The sequence below is a fragment of the Pteropus medius genome, unplaced genomic scaffold (genome assembly GCF_902729225.1).
Source record: "Pteropus medius unplaced genomic scaffold, Ma_sr-lr_union100, whole genome shotgun sequence".
Classification (NCBI taxonomy): Eukaryota; Metazoa; Chordata; class Mammalia; order Chiroptera; family Pteropodidae; genus Pteropus; species Pteropus medius.
Window position 1 is genome coordinate 9331689 of NW_024354911.1, and position 13985 is coordinate 9345673.

At 34.1% G+C, this 13985-nt stretch overlaps 1 protein-coding gene and 1 pseudogene across 3 annotated transcripts in view; both read left to right on the forward strand.

Moving 5' to 3' along the window:
* MDGA2 (MAM domain containing glycosylphosphatidylinositol anchor 2) overlaps positions 1–13985 on the forward strand; it is a 772964-nt gene that overhangs the window by 399872 nt on the left and 359107 nt on the right. The window lies entirely within an intron of this gene.
* On the forward strand, positions 7650–7768 carry LOC120598009 (uncharacterized; annotated as a pseudogene).

Below are 13985 nucleotides of genomic sequence, written 5' to 3' on the forward strand. Positions count from 1 at the left end.
GTGGTCAGTACGACAGTGACTACGGGGCGATTGACAGGAGATGCAGAAGGAGAGAAGGCCTGATAAAAAGGAGTTGGTTTCCATCCCCCTTGCAATGGGATGCTGAGGGAGGTGATGTATGTTTTAACAGGATCACTTTGGCTACAACACAGGGAATAGATTAGAGGGATTGAGAGTGGAAGCTGGGTGCTGAGTTCATGGAGAGATGATGGTGACATTGGCAAGGGGTTAATTTTTAGTGATAGAAGGAGAATAGATCAAATATATTTTGAGCGAAAGCTTTCTTGATGGATCAAATATGAGGGTGAGACAAGGGATGAGCACAGACAAGAGTGATTCAAGAATTTTGGTTTGAGGAACTGAGTGAATGGTGAGTGCCATATAAACAGATATGGAATTTTGATTTACTGATTTTTGAACAGTAAACTTCAAGGACATTTACATCTATTATCAACAGAAATATTTGCATAACAAATCTTTGGTTTCTAATATTTCTGTGCTACAAAGTGATCATCTTTGACTCATTCCAGAAAGATTATCTCGACTCATTTCCATTTCATCTCAATTTTTAATGACCAAAGAGAAAGATATCATTTTTACCTATGAAATCATGAAGGAAGCCTTACTCTTCCTTCAGAGTCATTTCTATTACATTGTCTCTCAGGTGAGTTTGAAGCATAAAGAAAAGCCTGCATTAAAAAGTAAGGTCTGAAGATGCAGATGAGAAATGTAGGCAGTAGTGTTGCAAACCAGTTGATGATGTCAGACATTAATCTTCAATTTGCTTAATTTAACTTTAGTTTTATTATTTTTTTTTAAATTGAACTAAGGTGTTTTAGGTATCGGAACTTATTTTCTTAGATCAGGCCAAGAAATAGTGACTTTTTTTGCAAAGCTTTCCTTTTTATGCACCAGATTCTCTGGCATTCTGAATTAATAATAAGTCTGTCTAAATTAGATTTGGGTTGTGGATAAGGGAAAACTTGCCTTACTCTAGGGGAGGCAATAGCTATTTTTACAGGAACCTGGATATTATAAGTACTGCAAATTCAGAGTATTTGCACTAGTAAGTTATATTAATAGGTAACTTGATAACAAGTTTCTAAGAACTGGGTCAGAGGGAAAGATTAAATTTGTCCCTTGTAAGTTTTGCAAGCGAAGTTAAAGAGTGCATTTTCGTGGAGGATCTTCTTTATACTTTATGGCCTGACTCAGGAAAAAAGTTCTTGAAATATTAGGTTTTTTTCCTAAAGTTGATACTGCATGTTCACTTGTTTTAAATATTTTCAAACAAGATGATTATTGGGTCTTTTAACAATGTTTTAATGTGGGAAAAGTCACATCCTTTTATCCCCCTCTCTGAAGGCACTGAAGAGGCTATTCATTCACGTAACCATCACCAGTGGGGTGCTATAAGGTGCCAGCAATCATTGCGCCATCAGTCCTTACCCAGCAACCAGGGAGACATTTGGGAAGATCTCATTTCCTACATCAGGATTCACTGTATTTTTATAGACCTATGGAAAAAGGCATCCTGCCTATTCAACATTCCTTTATCCCAGAAATAACATGTGACTATCGATCTCCATCAGTATTATCCACTTTGGACTTTCCTCAAACACTAACTGCTCCTAAACATTTCCTGCTAAAGTAAATTGTATACTTCAACTTTGTTTTTTGGAACGCGTATGTTGTAATAAAGCTAATTGTCTCCCCAGAATGGCTTTTTCTCTTGTAACCCCATTTTCTCTGACTGCACCATTGATTCTCCACTTTTTTTTTCTTTTTTCTTTTTCTTGACTCTTGTACCCAGGCACTGGCGTTGGTAAAATCTTTGATCTCTGAGGGCATTTCTAGGCCTTCATATCTGGCTTGAGACCAGGTGATGAAGCTGAGAACTGTTAGTTCTTGGCATGAATTAAGGCAAATAGAAAGCAGGAGACAGGAGGGAATAAGACATACATTTCTCTTTATTTTTCCCTTCAGAGAACTGCAATAAATGTTTCCCCTTTGCAAAGCTTCCAGATAATCCTACATGCAGAAAAAAGGCACATCACAAGCAACCTATCCTTTGCATTGCCTCACATCTTTCCTTGTCTCAATTACTCCCTCTCACCTATTCCTTACCTTCATTTCCCTGGGCTTTCCCCTGTCAAATAAACTGTCAACACTCTAATCCTTGCCTCAGGCTCTGTTCTTTTTAAAAGACCCAGTCTAAGATAGATTAATCTATTTATTTAGCAAAGATTGTGGGGAATAGAAAAGTTTATAAGACTCCCCTTTAGCCTATATTCTTTGAATTGCTATCAATTGTTCACATTTTTCTTATGATTAATTCTGAAAAACAAAACAAAACAAAAATTTCTTCTTCGGAAGTCATAGAATGCTTTTTCTTCTATAATTATTCCAGGATTTTTTTTTCCTAGTCAAAACTTACAAGTAATAAATGTATCATAAATGAACACATTCAATGAGTGCATAAATAGTGAGATTTCACTAGTAAGCATTTTGGCATGTCACAGTATGTAATGAAGCAGAAATTATCTTGTGGCCTGATATGGATACATAAGATTTCTGTCATTATCTTCTCTTTATTTCCCCCTCAAATCTTAAGTTAACTTTGGAAAGTAATTTGGAAAGACAGTGTTTTAAATGATGCTTGGAACTTTTCTCTTTCAGATACTTAATAAATATCATGCAGTCTTTAAAATCAATAAGATAATGAAGATTTTGATCATTTTAATATAACCTATATTTATATAATTAGGTATCAAAATTACATGTTCAAATGATTACACATATGAACACTAACTTCTTAATTAGAGACAATTACGCTAACTCTGTAAATATACAGTAAATATACAGTAAATGACTGAAGTGACAAAATCAAATAAATACTTCCTTCAAAAAATGTTAGAGAAAATAAAAATACATATTTATTATAAATACCTTTTGATAAAATCTAGCATTTCTATGTATTAAAAGTTTGATGTGAATTGTATTCATTTTGCAATGAGACTAATAACAAGATTACATCTTACCTGAAGTAATGACTATATTAATTTATTAGAAGAGATTTTTTTTTCATAAATTGTCATGGTAACATCATGGATTATATGTCATTTCCTAATACCTGATAAGTTCAGCATACATTTATCTCCTTTTGGTTTTGTATCCTCAACATGTACTGTTGCCAAAAGTATTGACAATGAAGGTATTTGATTTCTTAGGGCTTCTTGACATACGTTTGGAATAACGAGATCATAAGTCTTTATAATTTTCTTTACTTAAGAAATATAACACATGAAAACCACTGATGATAAAATTAAAGTTTCAGATGCGTCCAAACCTAAATCGATAGTTGAGAAATAATGTCTGCAATTTATCTGATGTTATTTAATGTTTTTATTATTATACCAGAAGACTTATGATTATAGTTTCATGTATATGCATACATATAACATAAAATATAAAATTATATATTGAATATATTTATATATATATTTATACACATACATATTATTGAGCAAATATTCAGAAATTATGGAAGGCTGGCTATTGTACCTCTGTCACTTACTATGTTATTTTGGTTTTGTCATCTAAATTTATAAAATAAAGTTAGTAAAAAAGAAAGAGATATCTAAATAAGATATTTTGAAATGCTATGTGTATTGGCTTTAATTTGAAATGACCAGGTAGCAAAAACATTTTAGGGGGTATCCTTAATAGCTCAGGGGACAATAGGCTGAAGTAGTTTCATCTGTGTCACCTATTTTCATAAAGTACCTGACTTCAACATATGAGGCTAATGGTGAGATCCATTGATAGGGACCCTACTTTATGATTTTAAAAAGGTTTGAATTCCCCCAACCATAGGGGCGGGAATAAAATGTTCTCAAAAATGTCTCAATGTGAGTATGAGTTAAAACTCATGTATGCTGTTAGGTCAATATTTTCCCTTTTAGATAAGAAACACTGTGTGGTTTCTTTTATAAACTTTAAAGAAATGTAGTTTTCCTATGCTTTGTACTTCATTTTTTAGATCAGCCTCTGGTTTGTATTTTGTGATTGGCAATTCCTCATTTGTTTTCTCCACCTGTTGTCTTTTCCATGACACCTCACATCGTACACCCCATATCATATGAAAAGTATTTAAAGGTAGATTTAATAATGTAGCAATTGAGGCCTAAAAGTGCAAAGTCTGACTTATAAAGACAATAGAAAACCAGAAGGCGACCAAGTCTGGGGCTCATGCTGCCTGCCTCGCTCAGCCAATAGACCAACACAGGAGTTGTGCTATTTAGAATAAGCATTTATTGTCAGAACACTGGTGATCTGAGAAGGCAGCAGTTTAATACCTTCAAAACTGCTTTGCCTTCTCAGTCCAGCTTAGGGTATTTAAAAGAAAATCATTCCAGGGGCTACATGATGCTCAGTGGGGCGGAGGTTCTATTGTGCTTCAAGGAGCCATTCCTCTGGCAACGTGGTCTTCTGGTGGTGTTAGTAACCCAGGAACAAAGATGAGAGTAGTCTGGAAAGAATGCTAGACCAAAGGATTATGATCAGTAAGCATAAAGATATTAATCATTAGTTTCAGGGCAATTTTCTATGGCAGAAGATGTTCTAAGCTCTGGGTCAAGCGCTGGGGACAATCTATTGTTTTGCTATAGAGCAAGGAAAAATGAAGCCAGAGACACTGTGAGGCCTCTATTAGAGGGGTCCCAACTGGGTCCTTCTTCAAATGTATTGATGCAAATTAAATATATTTCTTCACATATGCTGGCTCAAAAACTAAACTGATGGTTGGGAAAGTAAACAAATCTTTGTTTGTAAGCATTGTATTTATGACATTGTGATATATCAATTTTATAAGTATTTCATTTATATTTTACTTGAAAGTTTAGTTTTTCATATGCGGTTGATTATAAACACTGAAATAAGCATATATGTCTGGATAACACTAAGTATTCATGAATTTTTGTGTAGATATTGGTGTTTTCATCTATATATGAACTTGAACATAATTTATTTTTAAACAGCAAATATTCATTTTTAAACTTTAAATTTAAATAATTTATTGAAATTAAATAAACTGATACTTTAAATACTGACTATGAAGCTCTTTTATAATAATGCTTACCTTAAATTGAAGATACATTAAAGTCTTTATGAATCATGCAAAGTGCCTTCAGCATATTTTATGCAGCTCCTAATAATGTTTCTATTTAGCAGAAGATGAGTTCTGATTATTTATATTCTGTTAAAGGTGTCACTTCTTTCTTCAGTTACCAGTTACCATCATTCTTCTTTCTCTCATTAAAATTATAGGATTGGAATACATCATTTAAACTTGAGAATTGATGATACTTAGAGAACCAAGACTTTGTATCAATATATTAATTATAGTGGGCACTTAGATTTCATGATGCTCATTTATATTTGTGGAATAAATATTGTTGTCTCCAGCAAATACTAATACAGATAAATCCTAGAAGAGGAGCATGCATTTGGAGAATGGATGCTCAAAGTGACATAGCGCTAAACTTGCTTCCACTTTTACTTTGCTAGGCCTGGCTTTGAAGGTAAAGCTGATAAAGGGCAGGTGAGAATGAGGAGAAAAGCAGAATTTATTCTAGCTAATATAAGCATAAATGGATTAATCTAGGTAATTAATTCATTACAAAACTAATTGTAAGGGCTGAAGAAGGCTTTAAGGCTGGGCTTCCAGAAATTATTCCCAGAATAACTTCACAGCCTTTGCCCACTGAGGGAATTGCTTTCCCTGTTAGAATCACAAAGTAGTTTTTCCAACCAGTAGCCTCAAGAAACATGTACCTTACTAATAATAGAAGAATTGAGACATGTACTCCAGAACTGCTGGGTCTGTTTCATAACCATGCTTACTGTAATTCTCACCTACAAAAATTGATTCCTCACAAAACACCTCCTTTGAAACTTAATTTGTTTCTGAATTGTTATTGATAAAACCCAAATCCTGTCAGCGACCTTAGTGCGAGTCTGGTAAAGGTAGTTTTTATCTTTCTGATATCTGAATTATAAGAAGGCATCCAAGTCAAAAGTTTGAAGAGATGATAAGTAATCAATGAACTATATACATGGTCATATAGGGAAATTTATCAACCACTTATCCCTATAATCCATTTGATCTTTATTATATTTGTACAAAAGTCAAAATCTCTAACTCGCTGTTGAAAATATGTCTTGAAGCCTCCCAAATTATATCTATCTATTTCCCTTTGTTTGTGAAAACCACTGTCTTAGGGCAAGCTTCTCTGTAGACCTCCTCTTTCAACTTTAAAAATTCTTCCTTCTCCCCTCTTTGCCCAGCATAAAAATTCAAACACCTTTTATTTCTTTTCTTGTCTCGAACACACAGTTCCAGGAATCCTGGTGATACTATACAAGATAATTCTGTGCTTTATTCTTTATCTCTATTTCCATTAGGAAAAAAATATTCTAGTAAGAATATAAACATGTGCAGAAAATGTGACAGAGGGTCAGTAAAGTTGAATAATGTGTGCTCTCTTTACTAAGTATTAAAGCAACCATCCATTTTCATTTGCTCTTGGAGGAAGATCCTTTGAACTAACTTGAATTAGAGCCACCGGCGTCAGTTTTTGTTAACACCAGAGTGAGACTAAAAACAGTCTGTGACTTCAGATAGAGCGAGACCTCGATTCTACCTCCCCCATATACTATTTGTGGGATCTTGGGAAAATCATTTTACTGCTTCAGTGTCAATTTCTCATCTGTAAAATGGAGATGTAGTATATAATTGATATGATTATAGTGAAGTTTAAATGAGATACTTAAATATTTGTCAGAGTAAGCCTTTAACAAATATCTGCTACTTTCAGTAGAAATAGAGTCATGCAGATGCTTGTCAGAATCTTGGAACCACTATTTACTAATCGTATGGTCTTGGGAAAGTTGATTAACTTTTCTGAATCTCAGTTTAGTCATCTGCAAATTGGATAATATTATTGACTTGTAGAGTTGTTATAAAGATAATTATGCAAAAGTGCCTAGTTCAGAATCCAACACAGTATTAGTTTTCATTTCTTCGCTTTCTAAGCTTTATTCAAAATTGAAACAACTTTATAAATTCTTACAGTATTTAACTCTGACGATAATTTAGTGAGCTGAAATGTTTTAAATGTGTGCAAGATTAGCTTACTGTTAATACTGTCTGATTGAAGGGTCCTGAAATTGGGCCATGTGCATGAACATTTAAAATGGACCTTGTCATGTATATTATTTCTGAAGCCTCAATTTACTTTTGCATGTCTTCTTGTTGGTAGCTCTCAATCATCTGGATGTTGAATTGAGTTTAAGTCTAATTTGACAGTCTATGACAGGGGTCCCCAACCCCTGGACTGTGAACCGGTTCTGGTCTGTGGCCTGTTCGGAACCGGGCCACACAGCAGGAGGTGAGCAGCGGGCCAGGGAGTGAAGCTTCATCTGTATTTGCAATTGTTCCTCAACTCTATCATCACCACCTCAGCTCCATGTCAGATCATCAGTGGCAACTACTGGTTTATGAATACAGGTCATATGTACCTCTGAATGTTGCAAGATACTCATTAAGTGAGTTTTTGTTCTTATTTTTCTAAAAATTGCTCAAACAAGTCTACGGCCATGCCACCCTGAACAAGCCCGATTCCATCTGATCTTGGAAGCTAAGCAGGGTCGGGCCTCGTTAGTACTTGGATGGGAGACCACCTAGTAAGACCAGGTGCTGTAGGCGTAAAAAAAAATAAAAAGTAAGGGATTATAAACTGACAAGGTCCTTGCAATCTGTGAAGTCAACCAAGGGTTGCTTCGCCTAACATAAATAAATAAATAAATGAAAAATAAAAAATAAATAAAAATTGCTCAAATATTTTAGGAGTAAGGTGTCAGGTAAAGATTTTTCCATAAGATTGAAAATGTACTCATAAGAATTAAAGAAGTTAATTTCTCTTTCCAGTTTTAGGTGCCCAGAAAAATTCAAAGGGACAAATAATTTACTTGAAAATATTGTCTTAGGCCAATTTAATGTAACATTTTTTTTTTTGATATTTTAGATAAACTATTAGAAAGCATGAAATAGAATTGCACAGAATTATTTATTTGGCAAAATCTGGCTAAATGTATCTGTTAGAATATTAGAACACCACAATTATAGACATCTCTGTCAAGCCTAATGCCAAAAGACATTCTCATTTTTCTATAAGTGTTATGGTGTTTTTCAAATACTTTAAATAGCAAAAGTTCATTTGGTTGTCTTATGAATAAATTGAAATATAGCTATAGTAGAGTACTGTCTTGGAGTGAGCTGAATAGAGCAATTTATTTTTTATTATATTTCTAATGCTCTGCAGTGACTACAATAAATTCAGATTATATTTTTATAAAAAAATCATTAAAGAAATCACTACTTCACTTTTAATGAGATTACGAATGATGGTAAAAAATGTTCCCATAAGAAACACATAAGGAAGAAGATAGCTGTTCAGTAGCAACACTTTAAAAAAAATTTTAATTTGTAAAATTTGGTGGTAAAATAAATATTAATTAGTAAGTATAAAAGTGCTAAGTTTAAATCAGGGAAGTCTTTTAAGTCTGGAAAAAATATTATAGTGAAACTTGACCACCCTCTTGTACTTAGTCACTCAAATAACCAAAAGAAAAATGTGTCAGAATATATGCCATCAAAGCACCTTCCTCTTCATAAAAATGACATATTGATGATTAAGTCATGAAGCTCCAGTTTAATGCTTTATTTATTTTTTAACCAATAGTTTATTTTTTCTCTCATGAACTAGCACTCAAAGCTTTTGGATGCTTTAAACATAACATTTCCAAAACATGCAACTTGTTTCCTTGTGTATTTCTAGTTGTTTTTCAAGGGTACTACTTTTATTATTTTGCATTTAGAAAAACAGAGTGGATCTTCTATTTATAGGATCTGCACATGTTAAAAATGGATGCTTTTATATTTTGCTTAATTTAATTTTTTCATGACAAATTGTGCTTACCTACTAATTACTGAATGCAGAAACAGTCGCAGCTTAAATAAGATAAGCATCAATTCTGCCAAGAAAATAAATCTAGATATTGAGAGTATTGAGATAGTATGATGACTTTATGTCATGAGGGACCCATCCTTAGCATATGACTTTTACCTTGGAGTTTGTTCCACAGTCTAGGATGGGTCCTGGAGCCCCAGTGTTCACATTTGATAACAAGAAAGAAAAGAGAAAAAGATAAATGTGCCCATGTCCTTCTCTTTTACGGAGCTTCTTCAGAAGGCTCACATAACACTTCTGCTATAATGTATACATGTGAGCCAGAAGTGTTAACCTGACAGGCCTGAAAATACCAGCTTTAAAAAGGCCTGCTTGCCATGTTGGCCCTACTTCAGTTGGCATCTGGGAATTTGGATTTCAGAAAGAGTCCCACCATTTTCTATCTAAATATAGTTCACTATGCCTAAATTGTTTTCTACAAACAGTATGCTTGACACTGAACACTTGCTGTACTTTTGGGAGTCTGAATTTTGGTATATACTAGGCAGGGGGTACCTATGTGACCAGCCCCTAAGAAAGCTGAGTCTCTAATGAACTTTCCTGATAGACATTTCACACGTGTTGTCATAATTTAACAGAGGGATTTAAGTGCCTCCTCTGTGACTCCGGGAGGAGGGGACTCTTGGAAGCTTGTGCTTGTCTTCCTCCAAATCTTGCCCCATAAATCTTTCCCTTTGTTAATTTTACTTTATATCCTTTCACTACAATGTATCATAGTCACAAGTATGACTATATGAGTCCTGTAAGTCCTCCATGAGTCATCAAACTCATCGCTGTATATTGTAGGAACCTCGTGGAATGGGATTTTATCTAGTTTATGTTTTCATCTTCAAGGGTCATAAAGATCCCTGGCAAACATGAAAGTTCATTGAATGACTATGTAACTACTTCTCTAATTATAACACAGATTTCAAAGTCCATCGCAGATCTGGTAATTTTTTTTTTTTTTTTTTTTTTTTGGAATTAAGAGTAATAATATGATTTTGTGTTTTTATTGGCATTCTCTTTTCAAGGTGACTGCAAAGTTTTGGGTCTGAATGACCGAAAGGATGGAGTTGCCATTAACTGAAATGAGAAAGACTACGAGAGCGGTTTTGGAGGGGAGCTCAAGAGTTCATTTTGGATATGTTACATTGGAGATGAAGGGCAGGTGGTATTGCCAGAAGACTGTGATTCAGGGAAAAGGCCTGAACTATAAATACTATCTTAGGAGGTATCATCACATATATGATATTTAAAGTACTGAAGGGGATGACTGAGGAAAAGAGCATAGATAGAAAAGGACCAAGCTTTAAGGCATTCGACCATTCAGAGGTTAGGGATGTGAGTAGAAACTGCCAAAAGAAACTATGAATGAGGGGCCAATGAGGAAGCAGCTAAACAAATCTCTTTACTTTCACCTTATAAAAAAATTAGAGAATATATTTCACATTTTTCCTATTTTTCTATAACTTACATGAAATGTAATTCTTAAAAATTTAGGTTGTGATAAAAATGAAGTCAAATCCATACATCTCAATTATATTTGAATATATTTAGCACAGTGTTTGATATTTTTATACCAGCTGTATTGTACTGCTGATTCAATTAGTAGTCTAGGTCTATTCTAAAACTTCAGTGGTTTTATGACAGACTAATTCATAACTCAAATCACCTGTTCTAGTTTTGTTTTTTTGTTATTTTTCTCTAATATTGCCAGTTCTTTTGAATGAATTTATCTTTATAAATTTACTTTTTCTATTTATCAAAGTTTATTTTTGTCCTATCTAGTGGTGCTAATTTCTAATTCAATAACAATTTAAACTTTGACACTAGAAAGGTATTGTTTGATATTTCCCTCTAATTTTACCGACCCAGTTTCAAAATATAATCCTACGTTTATAAAGAGTAGTGGAAAAAATATTTAAATGTATTACTATAAATTCATTAAATATCATAGAATTTAAACAGAAATCTGGGCATATTTCAAAATAAAAGCAGGTGAATAGAGTCAACTTTCATTTGAAGGAATATGTATTAAAGGAGCAACATCTCAATTAACTGAAACTCATTGCTATATATTGTGGTTGCCTCGTGGAGTGAGATTTTATCTAATTTCTGTTTTCTTGTCAGCATAATTATAGTACTAGGAATCCACTCAAGCAGCAATGATTTTATTAATTACTACTATGTTCCAGGCTCAGTGCTTTGGGCTGGAGATACCAAGATCAAGAACAATCCTTGCTGTAATGGTTTACAGTTTATTAAAGGCAAAAGAGTTATATCTTCGGTCTGGTTCTTTAAAAGTAGAACTTGAGATGAGAATTCATGTGTCTATGACTTATAAAGGAAGTGCACTTAGGAGAAACTGCTAATAGATCAAGAAAGCAGGAGAGGAAAGGGAAGAAGTCAGGCAAAGGTGTCACTTTAGGAGATTAGCTTCAACCTAATCCTACAAAGAAACTCTGGAGTATAAATTATGCTTCTGCTTCATAATCTGTCCTAACTGGAGGCAAGGGAGTTGGAATTTTATATCCACACTAGCGTTCACTGGCTAGGACCCACTGGGTGGAGAGGAGAGTCCCAAGCATTCCCAAGACTGCCTCTGAGAGCAAAGTGGCTCCACAGCCCAAAGACCTTCTTCTATGAGAAACAGGGAATCCTAGGGAGGTACATGTAAGAAGGATAAAGGGACTCAGAGAATCAGGCAGAACACCAGTTATTTGCAACGACACAAAAATAGCTAATTTATATAACATGTGATGAGTACTCTCAAAGAGGGAACTGCGGGATGCTATGGCAACAAAGAAGATGGGATGTAATAGGGTTTTATGGGAGAGGGGATGATTTCTAACAAAATTACTTCTGGAGGATCAGAGGGAGTTAACTAGATAATAAGTGAAGGAAAAAAGAAGAACTTTCAGATGAGAAGACCTGTGTACAAAGGCACAGAGTCACATGATCATGGAAAAAACTATAGCTGTAAAATAGGGAAAACATTTTTTCCTACTTTTTAAGCTTGTCCTGGGATTAAAATCAGATGATGATTTTTGTAAACTTTTAAAGAAGTGAAATTCTGTTACTTGTTGGAGTCCATAATTAACGTCTTAATTACACTGCAAAATAAAACCCTTCCACGAGGCAGCCTACATCAATCCCCAACATTTTGTATTTATAAGCAATTTCAGCAAGATGTTTACTCTTCTGTCATCTTCGATTTGAAATAATGCTAGCAAGCCCTATTGTAATTGCTCCACATACATATAGGAAGCATGCCATTATTAAAGATAAACACTAATTTTATTTCATTTCTCTCACTGTGTATTCGCACAAGAGAGTTGAGTGAATTCTTCAAAGTTTAAGTTCAAAGAAAAGCTACAGCCAAAAAAAAAAGATTAGAAAAACTAAAGTCTCTGCTTTTAGGCATATCTAGTTTCAGAAACACCCATCCTCACCCCATGATTTTCTTTTTGTTTCCAACGCATTTACCATGATGATTCCGTCTCTTTCACCATTCTATCCTCTGGCTGCTGAGAAGACCCCTTATTGATTTTCAGTCTCTCTCTCTCCCTCCACCCCCTCTCCCTCTCCCTCTCCCACCCTCTCTTTCTCTCTTTCTCCTCTCTTCCCCTCTCTTTTTTATAATGTTTTTCTGAGCTTTTTATTTACACTATACATACTGAGAAATTCTTCTTTATCACACTGTGGTCATATACCAGATAATAATTCTAATTCCTAGAAATCTTTTAAAGATATAAATTATATTGCTATTAGTAGTAGTAGAATTAGTAATGTTAGTAGTGATATCTAATATTCTGGGCATACTAGAAAAATATAGTGTTTTATGCATAGAGTATAGACGTTTTCATGTTAAAATTTTGTTGCTTCGTCAGACAATTGTGGTTCTTTCTATAAAATTAGATTTAGAAACAAGCGTGACATGACATTTTGCTATAATTTACGGTAGACTGATATAATTTATTAAAAATTGAACCCGCGTGATCTGGAGTCCTGTGCCACTCAGAATTCTATTTATTGTATTAAATAATTCAAAGAGAACATATTTCCTCTGTAATTTTTCCTGATATTAGTTCAGGTTAAGAAGATAACCTCTTTTTTTTGAAAGTGTAATGAGCAACATCTACTCATAATCGCCTACCGTCGTAGATATTCTTTTATACTCTTTCAGGCTGACACTCTGTAACTGTCTTTGTTTAGCTCCCAAAGGCTGTGGTGGCAAATCATCCCAATAATTATAGCATATTAGACAAGATAATGTTTATTTTACTCTTCTTGTTTTCTTATACTGAATAGAATCTTCTTTCAAAGTACAAACAAGACTGGGACAAAGCTCAGATTTGTCTCTACAGATTGATCTGAATGTATATGGCAACTGATAAAAAGTAGCTTCAATGAACAAATCTTCATTCACTGGACATTAATTCAAGTGTCATGTTCTGTGACCTAAGAGAATCTCTATGTTGTTTCTTCAGATTAAGTAGAGAGTTGCAATAAAAAAGTATTTCCTAAATTCTAGTATCTTCTTTTCATGTTATGCTTATGGAAAATATTGCTTAAAGTCATTGTCACAATTTAAACACAATCATATTTAATAATGCAGCACATTTGAAATCAGATTTCATTCCCACTGTGGGACTTGCAGTTGTCTCAAATATCCCTTATCCTCTATTTCCAGAGTTATTGAAACATCAGATTTTAGCAGGAGGCTGGGAGGGAGGTACCATGCATGGTAAGGAGAACATTTCCCAGTCTTCCTTGTAGCTAAGGATGTGGCTATAATTATACAATCTAAGTAGAAGCATCACAAGGCAGCATCCTAGAACTTTCTCTAAAAGACAACTAGCAGACAGTTTTTGTCTTTTCATCTTTCCTTCTGCTAGGAATGGGGTGTGA